This window comes from Vicugna pacos, chromosome 6 (genome assembly GCF_048564905.1).
Source record: "Vicugna pacos chromosome 6, VicPac4, whole genome shotgun sequence".
Lineage (NCBI taxonomy): Eukaryota > Metazoa > Chordata > Mammalia > Artiodactyla > Camelidae > Vicugna > Vicugna pacos.
This window is the reverse complement of record NC_132992.1, coordinates 46,065,764-46,084,823: the sequence shown is the minus strand read 5'-3', so window position 1 is coordinate 46,084,823 and position 19,060 is coordinate 46,065,764. Positions and strand designations below refer to the sequence as shown.

At 35.3% G+C, this 19,060-nt stretch overlaps 2 long non-coding RNA genes and 1 pseudogene across 3 annotated transcripts in view; 1 reads left to right on the top strand and 2 right to left on the bottom strand.

The window, feature by feature from the left end:
• Positions 1-238: 238 nt before the first annotated feature.
• On the top strand, positions 239-13,078 carry LOC140696900 (uncharacterized). 2 transcript variants are annotated; one of them, XR_012073548.1, is made up of 6 exons: positions 239-330; positions 2,780-2,891; positions 4,461-4,599; positions 5,273-5,377; positions 7,288-7,436; positions 12,791-13,078. It is a non-coding gene; the product is annotated as an uncharacterized lncRNA (long non-coding RNA). The 2 variants fall into 2 exon arrangements; XR_012073547.1 differs by having other exon boundaries at positions 5,273-5,407.
• LOC102542846 (proteasome activator complex subunit 3-like) lies at positions 428-2,148 on the bottom strand (annotated as a pseudogene).
• Positions 9,401-19,060, bottom strand: part of LOC140696903 (uncharacterized) — a 35,801-nt gene continuing 26,141 nt past the window's right edge. Inside the window, exon 3 of the long non-coding RNA XR_012073553.1 lies at positions 9,401-9,662. This is a non-coding gene — a long non-coding RNA (uncharacterized lncRNA). The remainder of the gene's footprint in view (positions 9,663-19,060) is intronic.

Below are 19,060 nucleotides of genomic sequence, written 5' to 3'. Positions count from 1 at the left end.
ACCTGACACAACTCTACTCCTAGAGCAAAGGAGACAAGATCAAGTTGAGACTGCCAGGGACAAGGGGATGAATACATTAAAGAACTCTGTAAATAGAAAAAGGTATTAAACGTGAAGATGAGAAATAAAAATTTAAGTATAGAACCCTTCCTTCACTAAGCATATATTCTCTAATAGCAAAAGTGACATAAAAAAATCTTTTCTTCTTTGTAATCTTTATGTCTTTCCTTAAAAGAAGAAATATGAAGGACTGACAAGGAAAAGGACACACATTGCCTAAATATAAAGTGACTGGAAAGGGAAGACCTAAGGAAGAGACAGCTTTGGAAGGTAAACAATATATGTGATGTGCCTGAAATACAGGCATCTGATAAAGGGTAACAGCTCTCAATACTATCGTAAAAATCCATCCGTAATCCCAGAATCATCATATTTTCCACTTTTCTTTAATCCTAATTCATTTCATTACACCTCACTTTGGGGTGGAGAAATCATTATCTTCAAGGATCATGTCATGTAGAGTGACATATTGATTTCATAGCTCTGATATGATGAGCCGAAGGCTGATCTGTTCTTTCTCACGCATATCTGTCATGCAGCAGGAGGACAGTCCTCCACGTGGGGATGTTTAGCTGTTTTAGAAACCGATTTGGCTCTTGTAATAGAATATCTAAAAATCCAGTCCAGATGAGAAGCAGCTCTCAACATTCTTGGCTCTGTCTGTAACTGTCTGCTCCTGAATGGACACCCCAAAGCCGTTCCCATCTTCTATCCTAGGAATCGGGAGCTGTACCCACATTTTCACTGTGTCATATTTCTGCAGCAGCAGCTAGATCTCAGGTTTCACTTTATCAGGAATATCCACCAGCTGCTGGCTGCTTTTAGGAAGACCACTGGGCATCTCAAACACTGTGGTTCCTTGGGAAGCCTCTTTACGCCCACCCAACCTTCGCTTCTTGAAAGCGGGACCTTCCAGTCTATTGTGGCTACTGGCGAGAAGACTGGGGTCAGGGACCAGCACATCCTTGTCTGAGTGGATCTGAGTTACGTCACAGATGTCTAGGATTAGTTCCTTCAAAAATCTACCCAATTCTAGCAACTTCTTTGAGAAAAAAATTTCCAACAATCTTCTGCCTCACTTGTGATCCCTCTCTGAAAGATTCAAACTTGGGAGTGGTGGGTTGGGTCGAGGGACTAGAGGAATCTCAGTGCTTCCTGGAGGCAGTGCCATCTCTTGGCTCACTCACTGCTTGCTCATTCCCACCCTTGGTGCCTTCCTCCCAATGGCCCTCCTGCTGCCTGCTCGCTCTCTATGATTATCTTAAATAGTCCCTTTGCATATATTTAGAACTGTATCAGTGGTCCAATTTTTACTTCAACCATCAATTAGAAAACTTGAGAAGGAAACTGAATTTGCCCACATATTTGCTATTTCCATATTCTTTCTTCCTGATGTCCCAAGATTCTTTCTTTTATTATTATTTTTATTATTGTTTAGAAAATTTCCTTTAGCCATTCATTTAGGGTAGGTGTGCTGGCAACAAATTCTGTTTTCCATTATTTGAGAATGCCTCTATAGTCCCCTTCACTCTTAGCACTTGCCCAAAAAGGGGCAATACGTGGTCATAATAATACTGGTCAGTTTCACTTCTTCAACACTGCTATACAAAATCCTAAATAAGACAGCCTCTTAAGTCCATTATTTTGTAACATTTCAAGAAACAAAGCAAAGCAGTGTTGTATGTCCTACATATATGACATATCAAGCATACACAATTTTTAAAATAGTAAGAAATACGGAAATGATATTCACCAATTTCAAGAATTTGATTAACTCTAGGGAACAAGAAAGAAGAAAAGAATAGTATATGGACTTTTGTCTATGTCTGCAAAATATTTTTTTCTAAAAACAGAAATCATCTAAAGGTAATACAATGTGTGTTTATAATACTAAATAGTATAAAATATTATATATAAAAAGTTATATGTAATAAAATAGTGAATGAATAATGAATTGACAGGTATATGTAATATTGATTTTTGCTACTTTCTCTGAAATGTGTCACAATGAAAAATTAAAATATTAAAAATCTTATAAAGTAATTATTTTAATCAGTACTAATAAGTAACAGTTACGAGCAGAATCATTTTGGAAATAATATCCTTGTACTTTTAATTGTAGTAACAATAATTCTTCAGGGAGATAACAGCAATATGGACAAAGGGATTAAAATGAACCCTTTGCTAACAGTTTTAAGTCATATTTATAGTATTATGTAATGCTAGAATTTCACACAAAAGACACCATTTGTAACACAACAGTTACACAACATATATCTCCAAATACAAATGATAAAGCATTTGGGGCACATGTATCTGAGCTGAACCTAGTGAGCTGGTGGACTGATGAGCAACACAGTGAATTAATACATTTTAAATCTGTGTATGAGCACTTATCAAAGGAAAATATACATTTGCCGTTAAAATTTCAACATGTTTGAATACCTCGAATTGATTTAGAAATTATTATTCTTGCAAGACTCAGAAAGTCAAGTCATTTGGTCAAGTGAAAGGATGACCTTAATTTTGGAAAGTGATACTGTCATTCAGAATTTCAATAATAAACATATAAAAGGAAACAGATTTTACAAAATACACTCCAGTGTGGTGTATTTATTTGTCAACTATTTTCATTTGTTTGATTGTGCCCTACGCTAAACTTATACATCCAAAACTGAAAAGGAGATGTAATCGCTCCCATTAATGTGACATTTTTCAGACTTATCTTACTGAGGCCAGCACAGCAGTTTCTTAAGGCCTGACTGATCCGGCATGCACTGAATTCAGCTGAATCCTTTTCAATCTTTCCTTTTTGAGGAACAGAAAGAAAAGTAAGGTGAAAAAAAAGCTATTCCTTATTTGGTCCTTTATTTATCTCAGCTATGTTATTATTATTTCACTATTTTTATTCTCATATTTCATAGTACTCAGCTAGCAGTCATCTGAAATAATTAGTGCACAATAAGAATGTGGGGAACAAATTAAAAAGGAATTATAAATACTTCAAAATTATTATTCTCATATTTTTAGACTAATTTATAGAAATTAGTAATTATATAAAACTTTTTTGGATTAAAATACTTGAGACTACTTCAAGGTACATGATATGAGATGTCCTCATTTTCTGAAAAGGACATTTGTAAAGTGAATCTATGTCTTGGGTTTACTTTTTCTTTTTTGAGCTCTCAGCAGTCTAGCTGAGATGAAAGGTTATCAGCATACTGAAAACCATGTAATTGAAGGATAGTATCTCTTGGCTTTCCTCTGAGTGTGAGAGAGAACATAGCTCCTAGAATAATGTGATAAGCAAGAGCCTTGATAAGGTCTAGTAACCCAACCATTGAAACACACTTTGGCAGGGAATGTGTGTTTTATTTCCCTCTAGTGGTTAAGTGAATGAACAAATACAAGGGAAAAAGTTAAATGTGCTTTGACGTGTTTGCTTTAAAGGCATTTATAATGAGATGTCTCACATACAATACTTAGAGAACTGCACTACAAAATTTGAAAACAGAAAATAAATATGTGCTTAGTATCAAAAATATGTGCTGAATCAGTAAAATGAATCAGTAGAAAATCTGCAATCAGTACCAAATCATTTTTCTGTATTCTGAAAGTCAGTGTTCATGAGGCAGGAACAAGGTGGTAAAGGGACATTTTCCCACTTTCAAGCTAATACAGGAAAGCTATAGAACAGACATTAAGAAAAGGAAATTCAAATGTCATTTTTATTTGCTTTTGAGAGAATCAATTTTGTGGTAGAAAATTCGTATTTACTTTGCTAACAGTTATTTTTTATACCAACTCTAAAATCATTTGTATCACCTGAACATATGGTCCTGGGCAGAAAAAAAAAAATACAGAAAAAAAAAGCTACATACTTTCTAGAAGACAGATCACATGCTAAACATTTAAATAAAATATTTAATTTAATTCCCAGACCAATATCATAAGTGATGTATCATTTTCATTTTCACCATTTTACAGATGGTACTTGAAGGTAACTGGTAAAATGTTTCTAAGGTGACAGGAAACAGTAGAGCAAGGATTTAAACCCAAGTAGTCTGTCTCCAGAATTTACAGTCTATTAAGAAGGCATCAAGGCATGTTATCTGGTAGGAGAGTCTGGTATAGTTTAAAATCTTTACCATGCATAATGGCTACTTGAATAATCTGGATTTATTTTTAGGATCAGGTTCTGACAGAAAATGTTACTGAATTAGGGTTTCATAGTACATTATTTTATTCAATTGTATAATAAGAAGAGATATAAATCAAGAGAAGGAAAAACATTGTGGTTTTTTACTTCTAATAAAGTAATTGCTTAATATACATTTTCAGCAATTTTTGGATATTGGTGATTGATATAATCTATAAATGGTTATTTTTTTCAATTTTAGGCTATTGTTATATACTTTGTTGTTTGAAATATTCTGGAGAAAAATGATACAAAATGATGAAATAGAGAAGAAAAGTGAGAGTTATTTTCAAAGATAAAATTACTTCTAAATTTGAATTAAGTACAGAAAATCAAAAGAGGTAAATATTCTAATTTTTCAGTACTCAGTATAACTCATAAGATCAACTGGTAAAAACATTAAAAATTTTGGGGGGGATTTTTTCTGTTGATTCTAAATATGAATCAATTACTTTAATTTTAATAGTTTCATTATCTCAAGGACAAGATTTGCCATTTGTTAAAGATATACTTATTGTTTTAGAAACAATTAAATTAACAATGAGTAGGGATAATTTTGGACATAAGAGATATAAAAACATAGTAAGTTTCTGTGCTCTACTTATATCTTTAGAGAAAGTTTTTGAGGAGTGATTTACCAAAAATATTTAAGCAATTGAAGGTTCATTGGATAAAGTTTTGTCATTTGTGAAAAACAAAAAAATGATGGCCTGTCATATTGCCTTCATATACTCTGCAATTTCAAAGAACACTTTAATAGGTTAAATACTTCTGTTATTTTATAATCACTTCTCTGCACATTGATTTAACTTTCTACCTACTTTGAAAATCATAGCCATTTCAATGATTACTAACTAATCATTGAAATCATTGAAATAATCATTTATTTATGCTAATAAAAAATCATACTATAAAGTCATTCCTCAATGTCTTCCCCAAAAAGGAAAATATGTATACCATGTTCTAAGACACATTACTCCCTTTCTCAACAAAACTCCGGGAACATTTTTACAGTAGTGTCGTTTCCACTGTGAATTTGAACAAGCTCTCGCCTGCGCTCTCCTGCGGTCTGATGCACAGCAGCACTGGACGGACACGGTTCAACAGACTGGTTTTGAGGTTTGACAGAACAGTTTTCTAATTCTAGATGTACGTGTTTCGGGAAATGCTCAATGACTTCATCTAAAGTTGAGGGACACTATGACCATCCTCTGAAATGATGCCTGTTAAAGGGGTGGGCACAAGAGAAGTGCTTAATTTTTATAAATAGAAGCTTTCTGTGCCCCTTCACTCCTTGCTGGCACAAACCCTCTGAGCCTAGTACCTTTTTACTGGCCACTGCATTGCCTCATCCAGGCATCCCTGCCTAAGCATCATTCCTCCAACCTTCTGAATTCCAAATGCCAGTGCGTGTCGCGCCTGGTTAGGACAGAAGAAGTCCTCGTAGCCAGCCTCCACTTAGCCAGCCCGTCACCGGCACTCTGAACAACACTGTTGCCTACGTACCAGGCCTGTTCCTGATCGGGGCTGTGGCTGGCCTCACATTCCTCTTATCACTGGATTGTGTGCATACCGAAAGTCAGTCAGGTGTGTCATCAGAATGTCAGTGTCATTTCTGTAATAGGGAAGAACAAATCTGACTCCACGTTAGATCTGTTCCTTTGGCTCTAACCCTGTGCTCTGTTTCCTGTGCTGAGTCATGCTGGTTCTGCACCTTTTGTAAAAGAATGTTGCCTAGAGCCTGGAATACACGAGATAGCCTGTTCTCACAGCTCTGACCTTTAATGGTATTTACACTTTTCCATTCATATGAAGACAGAAGGTTGCAGAATAGAAAATAATACTTCTTTTGTTGGAGGTTCACGGGGACACCACGACCTGACCCATGTGGACCGTTCCAAGAACAAAGGATTGCAACGCCAAGAAGTTTGCAACAACCAACCACACCCCCTCACCTTTTTAGTATAAAAGGAGCCTGAATTCTTACCCAAGGAAGATGGTTCTCCAGGACCTTAGTCCCCCATCTTCTTGGTCTGCTGGCCTTCCAAATTAAAGTCAGTCGTTATTTCTTGCCCCAACACCTATTCCTGACCGATTCACTGGCCTGTCGTGCAGTGAGTAGAATGAGTTTGGATTCTGTAACACTTTTACTTGTAGTTGTGTAATTAATTAAAAATTAGGTTAACTGATAAATACAAGAGTAGAAAAAAGGTTGAAGGCTTTAGAAACACTTGAATTTTTAAAATGGAATTAGGTATGGATGAGAAAACAGTGAAGGACTGAGGAAAACAAAACAAAAAAATCTCGGAAGAGTCTGCTCTTAGATTTGTTCAAGCACTTGTCACTTCACTTTAAAGAAACTGAAACTAGTAACGGTAGAAAATATGTTATGGTGAGAAGGACCTGTTCCTACAAGCAACAGCCAGCAACCAATCAACAGATAAGTATATGCTTATGTTTGAGTTTAAATTATTAAAATTGTGCTGTATGCTTCATTTTTTGTAATTCTCTAATTTTTTTTTCCATTGACCAATGCACTACGTGTTCCAGTTATATTGGTTAAGATGGTAGATATGGGTAGATATATACCAGAGCAGACAATTAACAATCAAAAAATAATCAGTCAATTATTCAATAAAGGAATCCAGATGCTTAGTTGCAGTACCCACATATTAAATGCTTAATATTCACATATGGCAACTGGTGGAAATGTGTTGGACAGTGCAGATTCAGATCCTAAGAAAGCCCTGTAGGTATGATTTGTGAGTTTTTCTTACTGAACTTGGGAAAAATGTGTTTTGCTCAATGTATATGAATTAACTTGTTTTCACTGTGGCAAAATACATGTAACATTCACCACTAAAGAGGGAAAATTTACTGTTTTAACCAATTTAAAACATGCCATTTAGTGGCAGTTAGTACATTCTTGTTTTTTTGTTTTTTCAGGCTAGAAGAGTAACCAGAATCTTTAATGATAGAGAATTACAGGAATAAAGTGCTAAACATCTGTTTCCTGTTTCCCTCTTTAGATGCTGGCTATTCAGTAACACTTTGTGCATCTAACTCTTAACCAAAACATAATGAAAAATATATGCCAACAGAAGAATTCTGTCAAACATACTCTGTTGCATCAGCAAAATGCTCAAGTCAGAAAAATATTTTAATTTTACTTCAGAAGGTAAAATGCAATGAATAATATCATTTTTGATGTTACTTGATACTTAGGGTTTTTTAGACACAAGTCAGTTTTAGTTTCAGGGCTGTTGGCTGACATCTCACTACCTGCTGCTGGTTCTCTCCTTGAATTGGCATCAGTGGAGTTGTCTGCGTGTCCATGCTATACAGAATAATAAATTACCTCTTTTTTTTTTTTTTTGTATTCTCTCATTTAAGTTGGCAGCTAGAATTTTATTTAAAAGTTTATGGTAAAATAGCTTAAAGCTATCCTAACGGATAGTCATTGAGAACTTCTAAAAATATGTTTGATGGTTTGGGGAATATAATATTTTTGCTTTGCCCTGACACTGGACTCAGACTATTTTAAAGTTCATATGGTGTTATTTGTTTTATTTATAATCCACTGTCTTAATGAAATAGATTTCCTACCAATTGGAGTAAAGCCTGAAGATATAGTAAACCATAAAAGATATTCCAGAATAAAAGCATCAACTGCACTGATCAGCAAGATAAATGAGCAAGCCTACAGGGGGTGATTAAACTAAATTGTATTGAAATCCACTTAGGAAAAAGAGGCTACACTTATGTTCCATCTCCTCAGTTCTTGTCAGGTGTGGGGAAGCCAAAGCTTCAGAGCGTTTTCCAGAAATTACATTTTAGAAACAAAAGATGTTTTACTTATTGAATGATAAAACATTCCGTGGAGCAGTGAGCGATGGAATATGTAATCAACAAGTGCTATTGAAGAGGCAGAGGGAACTGACCTATTTCAAAGGGGGTTTCTCCATCTGTCCTCTCCTCAAAAGAGGACAACACTTGGGGACTGATAATTTGGCCATGTTGCCAAGAAAGAGAGGTAAAGTAATAAAGTGGGTGTAAGTGCTCTAGTTTTTACTATTTATTTTCAAATTAATTCCTGTGAGAAGTAATATTTTTATTTGTCTTGCCTTAAAAATCTAGTTCTTGTGCCTATGAAGTCTTTCATTGTATCAAGATTATGTTTTAACCACCTGTTTCACCACACATTTGTATCCACTCATTCTGTTTATACTTACGGAAATACTAGGATAATGAACACTATTAAATTGACAAATACGAGTTATCAGAGTGCATAGTAACTTGTTTACTATCAACGTGTTTACTATCAGTGCTGAACCAGGGAAGAGTAAATTTAGAAGAGCTACTAAAAAATAATCCCTAGAACCATGCACCTGTGGGACCCCACCGCCCGCAGTGCAGCAGGCTTTCCTCTGGCTTTCGTAGGCAAAACCACGTCCCATTACAAGGCACGAGTGCAGCCTCCCCCTCAGTTTATCTTACCATTAGATAGTTTCAGTGATTATTCTGCTGAAGGGGTATACATAAATCGAACAAGAAAGTGTAGAAAACTTCACATTTTTCATAGCTCTTGAATCATTTCTCCCTTTTACCAAGTTTTAATTGATCAGTTTTATCCTACTTTTCATGACAAGACTTAGAAAAAATCTGTAGGTTGAGTAATAACATTACTGACATTTTATTTACCTCACCGCTTATAAGAATGTTTCCTACATTAAAAAATACTCTTCAGTAATGAAGCCACCTAATATTAAAAAAAAGTCAAAAAGTTTATCATGACATTTTAGAAATAATTTTAAATTAATAGCTAAGAGTCAAAAACTTAACATCATAATTTAATTCAATGAATTCAGGATATTCATAAAGAATATCCTAGGAGAATATGTAAAATACTGTACTGCCATGTTCAGTTTTTATATCTTGGGGACAATGGACAAATCTATTTGATTAACCATAAGAAATTACCATTTCTGTAGGTAAAAACTGATTTATTATCAGTGTATCCGTTTTCTTTTGCTGCTCATAACAAATTACCATAAACTAACCAACTTAAAACCATGCTTGATGATTATTCCATTAGGTAACAATAATTTATTATTCTGTAGATCAGCAATTTAGGTTGGCTGAGCTGGGTTCAGTGCTTAGGGTCTCACAAGGTCAGATTCAAGGTTTCAGTCAGGTTAAGTTCTCCTCTGGGGAAGAATCTGATTCCAAACTCATTCAGTTTATGGGAGAATCCACTTACTTGTCACTGTAGCTTTGCTGTCCACAAAGGCTGCTCTGCTCCTAAGGCCTCTCACCTTTTTCCTCCTGTGCTCCCCCTTCATCTTTCAATCAGCAAGAGTGCATCCAGTTTTCCTCCCACTTCAAATTCTTGTGATTTCTTCTTCTGTTACCAGCAAAAGAAAATTCTGCTTTTAAAGCTACCGATGTGATTAGATTACATTCACCCAGATAATGTCCCTATCTGAAGGTCAGCTGTGATATATAACATAACATAATCTTGGACGTGGTATCAGACTCACAAGTTCTGGTATGTATGGTGTGATATTTTGTGGAAGTCCTTTCAGGAATTCTGCCTACTACCATAGGCAATTTATAGATACTGTGCAATTCAATCTAATTAACTGGAAGAAAGAAATGTGAGATGCTTCAATTTCTAGTCCACTTCAGCAAAGTAAAAGTCAAGTATGAACACTGCCGTGGGAAAAGAAATTAAGCACAAAAATATAGCCAAAACAAACTTAGCATTCTGTTAAATGTAATGGAGTTACAGTCTGCAATTCAGATGCGTATTTGGTTTCCTTTGATTTTATACACAGACAGTACTGGGTACATAATTTGTCAGGCCCATTGGAAAATGAACATAAGTTGCTTCATCTTCAAAATGTAGGAACAAAGTAGCACTAAAATACCAAGCTTCCCCTTCTGTTTTCTCTCCCTCAACTTTCAGTGGTGGCTTTTGTTTGCTAGTTCATCATCATTCTAGGTAAATAAATATTAGAATTTAAAATTTTAATATGAATTTTAGTCTTCTATATTGTGCAATAACAATTTAAAATGAAAATATAACAAGTTATCCCATATGCTAAATCACAAAATTCACTGTAATAAATTCTTATTCCATAGGTTGTATATGAATGTGTATATTTTTCTTAACAGATCAGCAGAAATACTGCACAAAATAAACTTGACTATTTTTATTTTACCTCTTGATGTATACGTATTCTACCAACACTCTCTGCCTTTGGCTTACTAATGAGTAAGCAAGACCTGACAGGAAAAGGAACTATGGGTTCCCTTGTCCTTCCCTTTCCTTCGGTGTCATCATTTTCAGCATACATGATTAGCTAATAGAGAGGGGGAACATGAGTAAGAGAGCATAGATTGGGTTCCCTCATTACTCGTATTTCTGAGATCACAACTGTCTTCTTTCTGAGCTTAAAGCAAGCTCTGGTTCAGATAGAAACCAAGGCCTATCAGTGGTAACAGCAGACATCCAGACCTCCGTTCCTTTTTCCTGATATTAGGAGGAAAGAACTCAAACTTCACCATTTAGCACACTGTTAGCTGTGGATTTTTTGCTCTTGTTTCAACAAGTTAAGGAAATTCCCTTGAAAAAAATCTGTGAAAACTCCCAAAAGCAGTAGATCTAAATGGGCTGTATCGATTCAAGAAATTGGATCAATAATTAATAATTTTCCAAAACAGAAAGCACCAAGATGAGATAATTTCATTAGGAAATTCTATCAAACATTTAGGGAAGAAATTGGACCAGTTCTCAGAAATCGCTTCAGAAAACAGAAGCAAAAAGTATACTTTCTAACTCATTCTATGAGGTCAGCACTATTTTCTATATACTAACGATGAACAAGGAATTTGAAATTAAAAACATACTACCATTTACATTAGCATCCCCCAAATGAAATACTTATGTATAAACATAACAACATATATACAGGATCTATATGAGAAAAACTACAAAACTCTAATGAAATTGAAGAACTAAATATAGAATATTCTATGTTCATAGATAGAAAGACTGAATATTATCAAGATGTCATTTCTTCCCAAGTCTGTGAATTCTATGCAACCCCAATCAAAACCCCAGCAATTATTTTATAGGTATTAGCAAACTCATTTAAATGTTTATATGGAGGGACAGAAGACCCAGAATAGCCAACACAATATTGAAGGAGAAGAACAAAGTTGGAGAACTGACACTGACACATTTCTAGATTTATTATAGAGCTACGTTAACCAAGACAGTGAAGTACTGGCAAAAGAATAGATAAATAGATCAATACAACAGAACAGAGAGCCCATAAACAGGCCCCCTTAAATATCAGTCCACTAATCTTTGACGAAGGAGCAAAAGCAATGCAATAGAGTAAAGGTGTAGTCTTTTTATAAATGGTGCTAGAATAACTTGACATCCACATGAAAAAAAAAACCAATGTAGACACACACTTTCCAAAAATTAACTAAAAATGGATCAAAGATCTAGATATAAACTGCAAAGCTGTAAAAATTCAGGAAGATAACATAGGAGGAAAAACTAGATGACCTTGGATATGGTGATGGCTTTTTAGATACAACACAATAGGTACGATCAATGAAAAAAATTCTTGATAAGCTAGACTTAATTAAAATTAAAAACTTCTGCTTTGCAAAGGGCAAAAGAATGAAAAGAAGCCATAGATTGGAAGAAAATATTTGATAAAGGACTGTTACCCAAAATACACAAAGGACTCTTGAAACTCAAGAATAAGAAAACAAAAGATCAGATTTAAAAAATGGGCCAAAGACCACTGCAGACACCTCACCAAAGAAGCTATATAGGTGACAAATAAGCATACGCAAAAGGGCTCCACATTATATGTCATCGGGGAAACAAAAATTAAACCACCTACCACCCTTTATTAGAAAGGCCAAAATCCAAAGACCTGACAACAACAAATACAGGTGAGAATGTGGAGCAACAGAAGCCCTTGGAACTGCTTTTTTCCAGGAACTCCACAAACCTTTCAAATCAATATGAACCTTTCTTCAGATGAAAATAAAATGTTTCTATTAACTAATTCCTTTGCTCATATATTACATTCCATTTTTAAACTTATTATTTCCATAGCCTATTGTAGTTTTCAAACAAGGTGCTAAGATTTTTCTCACATACATTCCTTCTCCTTCTGTTTTTGCTCTTATTTCAGCAAAATCCCCCCATTTGATATTCTCGTCTACTACTTCAGATCATTAGCTGTATTACAGTGTTTAATGTCAGATCCTTAAAGGCAACATCAATTTATTCATTAAATTGTTTTCCTGAGAAATCACATAACCATCTGCTTCACTGCAGCAGCTCTACTTTATGAATTTTGGTTTTGCCTGTCTGATATCCCTCTACTATGCTGCAGGGCCGTGGGAGAGGGCAGTTATTTATTTGTATGTTTGTTTAATTAATTATTCATGTGTTTATGTATGCATTGCGGCTCAGGTCTTTATTATGGATCATTCTAGGTACCTTCAGTCCCGAAAGTGGAGAAAGGAAATCAGTCTCTCCCCGCCGTGAGCCAACTGTGTGGGGTAAAAAGGCCTCCAGTGTCTGGCTGAAGCCTCTTGCAGTAAACTTCATTCTTCTCTAATCACTGTGATCTCCAAACACTCAGGGACAAGAGTGACTTAGCACATCCAATCTGCAGTTCTTGTCATGTGTGGTTTCAGGGGGAGCAAAGGCTGTTACCCGTGATGGTCAAAGCAAAAATCACACCAGACAATGTAAGGAAGAACTTACTCAAGGCTACTGACATGGGGCGGGGGGGGGGGGGGTGGTCCAGAACGCAGTCTGAACTCAACTGCACTGAAACAAAAGGCAGGGAAATTTGTAAGAGCTGGAGATATTAAGCCATCTGTTTCCTAATGGCTTTATCCAAAAGAAAAGTAAACTTTCTTTTATCTTCCTGACAGGACATAGGTGGAGCAAGGGGTCCACCTGAGCTAGGCTCCCACCCTCCCACTCAGAATGGGAGATATGGACACTATCTTCTCTGATGATTACTTTTCAAAGGGATGGCTCTGGGGTCTCCGAGAAAGTCTCAGGTCCTGAGTTGTAAAGCAGACAGGAAGCTTTTCAAATGATTTCTATATTAAAATGTATATTATACATTTAATATATATGTGTATATATATTAAAAGAGGAAGAATATACTACATAAAAGCTCTAAGAAAAGGGAGGGGAGGGACCTCTGTGGTTAGGCCATCAGGATGAGAGGTGAGAGGAAGGACAGGGGCCTAGAAGCAAGAAGCCTGTCTAAAGTTTAGTCATGCTGAGGGAAAGGTTAAGTCTGTCTTTATCAGGATTAAATTTCCACCTAATATCAAATAAGCATCTGAGAAGAGCCTAGTGTTTACAGCTAGTAATGAAGAAGTAGAAAACAGACTCAGTGCCATTTGCTAAAAATCCTGAGTTTTAATCCAGTCAGCAGCCTCATTATCTTTTTTTTTTAAATAAACCAAAGGAAATCTTTAGGCATACTGACTTTATTAGGTGCTAAATGCAAAAGATTCTTGAAATAAGAGAAGTATTTCTATATCCAGTGGACATGGATCTAAAGTTAATGGCAAAGTAATCTTACATGGTAAATTACCATACTAATCCAGAATAATTGCCTATAAAATGTCTTACAGTCAACAAAGTATTTTTAACAATATATGGTATTCACCTGTATGTTTAGATGATAGAATCCTCACTTCCTATGACTGGTATAACATTTTGATTACAAAACAGAGGCTTAATTAAGGATGTATTTTACTCCTGTTAATTTTCTAATAAAACAGGTTGACTGTATATGCTTGCTAATGTCCTTCCTGTTCTTTATTCTCTTGTAAGTGACGACTATGCACATAATTTTAATATTTAATCCAAGAGAATGACATTCTTAGATCTATGCTATACTGTGCAAAGATTAAATTATGCAAATGTAACAAGACAGGAATCTTGTTACATGAAAAATGCTGACTCATTCAAAAATGCTCATGTCCAATTGTTAAGAACTTCCTCTGAGAATAGCTTTCATGTAAAATTAACTGTTCTAACAAGATTTGACATAAATGAAATCTGCAAATGAATGAATAATTTATAGGTACTGTATTGAATGGCAGAAGTTTCCTGGTTAGATTTGCTTATTCTAAATTGCCAAGATATGATCCTAAAGGAACATTAATCCTCAACCCCTACAAAGACCTGTTAATGTTAATCTATTTAATGAATGAACTTAACATACTTACTTGTTCATCCCCTTTTTACTTTATACTCTTAGCCAAACAATTCAACGAGGACACAATTTATTATTTTTGAAATTACCGAATTATTATTCTGTTGGGCTAACTGAAATATTGGGTAAAAACAGATGAAGAGTCATGAATGAGCAGGCTTGCTGGAAGTAAAATGGCTTTAACAGTGTTTAAAGGGGTTAACTTCTATGGTGAATCTTTAGTGATTCCACTAAAGGAGGAAATAAGCAGCCATCTGTCACTTTGCTCCCTGAAGATCTGCGCAGAGAGAACAAACAATGGATGTCAGTAAATAAAACAGCCTATCCTTAAATCTTTTCAACTTGAAAGTTAATTTGCTCATTAAAGAGCTTTCAGAAAATACAGAAATGAAAAGGTAAATGATGACAATGTAACATCTTAGCAGTGAATGACAAAAATCAAGATGAAGAAAGGAGCAGGGGTGAATGTGAATTGTAGTTATGTGAGGCCTTATTTTGTAGCCTACCTTTAAGATAAAAAAGGTGTATTACGTGTTTCTAAATGAAGATCAATCAACTCTCTATGAAAAGAGAAATCTTTTAAATTGATGTAAAGAAATGGAATTGACAGAGAGACAGAGCTGGTCCAACTTGCCACATCCATGAGTACTTGTAATGGGGTAGAGCTGTAGCCATTTCACAGGAATGGAAGGTCTGGCAGTGCCTCCCCTTCAAATACAGTGGTAAAGGAAAACAATCCGATTAAGAGTGATTCATCAAAGTCTGTGGCAATTTTCATCCACATTATGATACACAATTTCTACTATTTTCCTAGTATTTACTTTTAAGGAAAATTCTACTCAAATCAACTTTGGATTTCTTTTCAAAATACATTCTTGGGAGATAAAATATTTTATGTACAAGATGGCTGTTGGAGACAGCAATACTTATTTCAAAATTACCTGGGACTGCACCTTAATTAATGGCATTACATATTTATGAACCAATTACAATATTTACACAGGCCAAGCAGATCCCAGTTCACTTAATTATAATTTGATAACTCTTTTGAATAAACTTAGCAACAGTGGCAAAACCCAGTAGATTATATTAGCGTTTTACAAATGAATTACATGTTGTGAAATAGAAAATTATTTTTGTGACTTTAGGGTCATAATCAAAATCCCACGTGCTTGAAGATAGGAATAAATGGGATGTCTTACCAGTTGTCATGTACATGAGTAAAATAAATTATTTTATAAGCCATGCTCCGTATTATTATTATGCTATGACACAATTATGTTGCCATCACATTGTTTATTTGAATGCATTTTAAATATCTAGTGAGCAGGAAAGCATTAACTCATTTGATACTTGGTACATTTGAATATTTATTTATATTATGATCTTCAAGTAATTACCTTTCCTGAAAACTTACAAGGAATTAATAATCCATTAAAGCCAAGTGGTTATGGGATATGCAAATATAAGGTATAATCACATAGTCATTTAAATATATCATTTTATATTCTGCAGATTTAAATAAAACTATTAAGACCTTACAAGAAAATTCTGATTAGAGAAAATCTTGGGATGTAGTTATCTGATCCTGTTTGACTTTTGGCTAATTCGTCCCTGCCACAATATTTTTTACTATTTAGTTCTGTAAAAAAAAATGTTAGCATGCTATCTCTTTCTCTATCCCTTTGCTTTTAACCTATGTCTTTATATTTAAAGTGGTTCTTATGGACAATAGCTTGAAAATGGTTACTTTCCCCCTCGTCTTAGCGGAAGCAACAGAAGTTTTTTGGCTCTTCACTGGGAGAAAGGACAAATGTGTTAGGGACCCCTAAAACTGCATTCCCCTGGGAGTTTCTCATTCTTAAAATAATCCACACTTAGCCTCCAGCAATTGTCATCATCACTTAAGTGTCTGACCAGATTATGGCTCCCACAGCTGCTGATCTAGGTATGCTGATCTTGGCTATGACTCTCTGGGTGTACCTGTCTCCCCAGATGTCAAAAGCCAGTTCACTCTGTTCTCAATATTTTGATGGGTCCAAGAAAAGTCATTACTTTTAAGTTTGTTCAGGTTTTTCTTACCGTAAGGAAGGAAAATGTGAGACTAGAATGACACTTCTAAGCCCGCAACATGTCACAGCTGAAACCAGAACTCTTAAGTACATTTCAGAGTAATTAAAAGTACATTTTAAAGAACGTGGGTTTATTTAATGAAAAAATATGAAAACAAATATATGTATGTATATGCATGACTGGGACACTGTACTGTACACCAGAAACTGACACATTATAACTGACTGTACTTCAGTAAGTAAATTAGCTAAAATTTACCAAAATCACAAATTCAAGTTTTCAGTAAAAAAAGAACATGGGTTTATATCAGAAAGTTACCTCATCTAGTCAAGCCTTGAAATAGATAAGAATTTAACTTTCTGAACTAGAGAACATAAAGTCAGTCAATTGAAAGAATAAACAAATCTGTCAAATTTAGTGATTAAATATTTTCAACTCAAAATGTGTAGATGATAAAGAATAGGAAATTGTGTGTGTGTGTGTGTGTGTATGTGTGTGTGTGTGTGTAATGCACTGACTATGCAATGAAAATTTCCAAGTATAAGAGGATATGTGATATTGTGATTTATAATAAGAAATATATTTTTGGTTTTCATCATGCTTCTGGCACAGAGCTCCTAAAACTCCTGGGATTTCCTGTAATGAGAGCAATGAAGGTGTCTTTTCATGTTGACGAGACTTCTTTTAGAAAGACCCTGGGTCACCTAAGCAGGGAGGTTGGTCATCAGAGGAGACAACCATATGATTAGAGCCTTGGAACTCTCATTCCCCAGCCCTCCAACCCCCTACTGAATTGGGAGAGAGAGTGGAAATTGAGTTCAATCACCTGTGGTCTGTGATTTAATCATTTGTGCCCCTGTAATGAAGTCTCATAAAAACTTAAAAGGAGAGGGTTCAGACAACTCCTGGGAGGGGAAGCATGTGGAGGTGTGGGGAGAGCGGTACACTTGGAGGGGGCAGGGAAGCTCTGAGCTCCTTCCCACAGACTTTGCCCTGTGTGTCTCTTCCATCTGGCTGTTCCTGAGTTATATCCTTTTGTAATAAGCCAGTAATCTAGTAAGTAAAATGTTTCTCTGAGTTCTATGAGCTGCTCTAGAAAACTAACTGAATCCAAGGAACTTCTTATTTATAGCCAGTTAGTCAGAAGCACAGGTGGAAACCTGGACGTGCAACTGGCTGCTGAAGTAGGAGGGTGGGAGCTACTTCAGACTGAGCCATTAACCTGTGGGATCTGATGCTGTCTCCAGATAGTGACAGAATTTCACTGGATTGTAGGACACCCAGCTGGTGTCAAAGAATGACTTGTGGCAGCTCCCCTCCCACTGCAAATGGGTGTAGAATTGGAGTATACAAAGAGAAATGATAAATTATCCACAATCTCAGTAGCTGGAGATGATGACTGTTAAGAGTTTATATAATTTCATGTTATTGTCTCTTTCTTTTAATTAAAAAATACTTATTTGCACAACTATTTCATATACATATTTTCTATTTCAGAAACATCTACATTCCAGGTAATGCAATATCCCCTCCCCAAATACATGGCTCATTCCATAGCTTCAGAGAATACAACTATTAACATTAAGCTCTGTATGTTTCCATTCTTTTTCTGTACATATACACATGCATACACTTACTCATAAATCATTGTGTTGTGTGATTTTCATAAAAATTGTATGACATTGTATTTAATGCATCATAATACACTTCTTCAATTTAAAATGATTCTTTCCATTATCGTCATGTGAGTTCAGATAAATTCTTTATGTTTGGCCCCCGAGTAGCATTTTATACCATGCATCTTCTTTATTCTGTTTAAGCACATCACTATTGATGAATGTTAAGACCGTTCCTCGTATTTTTCCCTAATGGCATAGACAGTCCAAAAGTTTATCCATGCTATCGATTCTATTTTTTCCACTTAATAATTAACCTGCTATCCAATTTATAAAACTTACATAATTTATAAAATGTGTTAAAAAATCCAATTTATAAAAATGCCCTACTTTATTAACTAAGCTAGTAGCAGACATACCCCAGGGCAGGATTTTCAAGTAAATACTGACATGAAGCCCACAGTTAATTTTAACAATTTGAAGGGTCTCTATATTACTCACCCCAATTCTAACAAAAACCTTAGCAGCAGAACACTCCAGCATCACTGGAAAGAGGGAGGACAAGTTAGGTCTAGGTTTGCAGACATGATGCCTGATTTGCTTCAACTTGTGGAAGCTGTGGATGAGTTGAAAGAGGAGGTATTGGTTGAACATCCCCTGGGAATTGTCCCCTCCCCCATATTTCAGGTAGGACATACATATAAGAAATGCTGGTCTTTAAGGCACAATAATTTCACCCACTTTCCCACTTTAAAAACACAGCCAAAAAACAAAAACAAAAACCACAGCCATAGCAGTTTTCCAGCTTTTAAGAATCCATTCTCCCA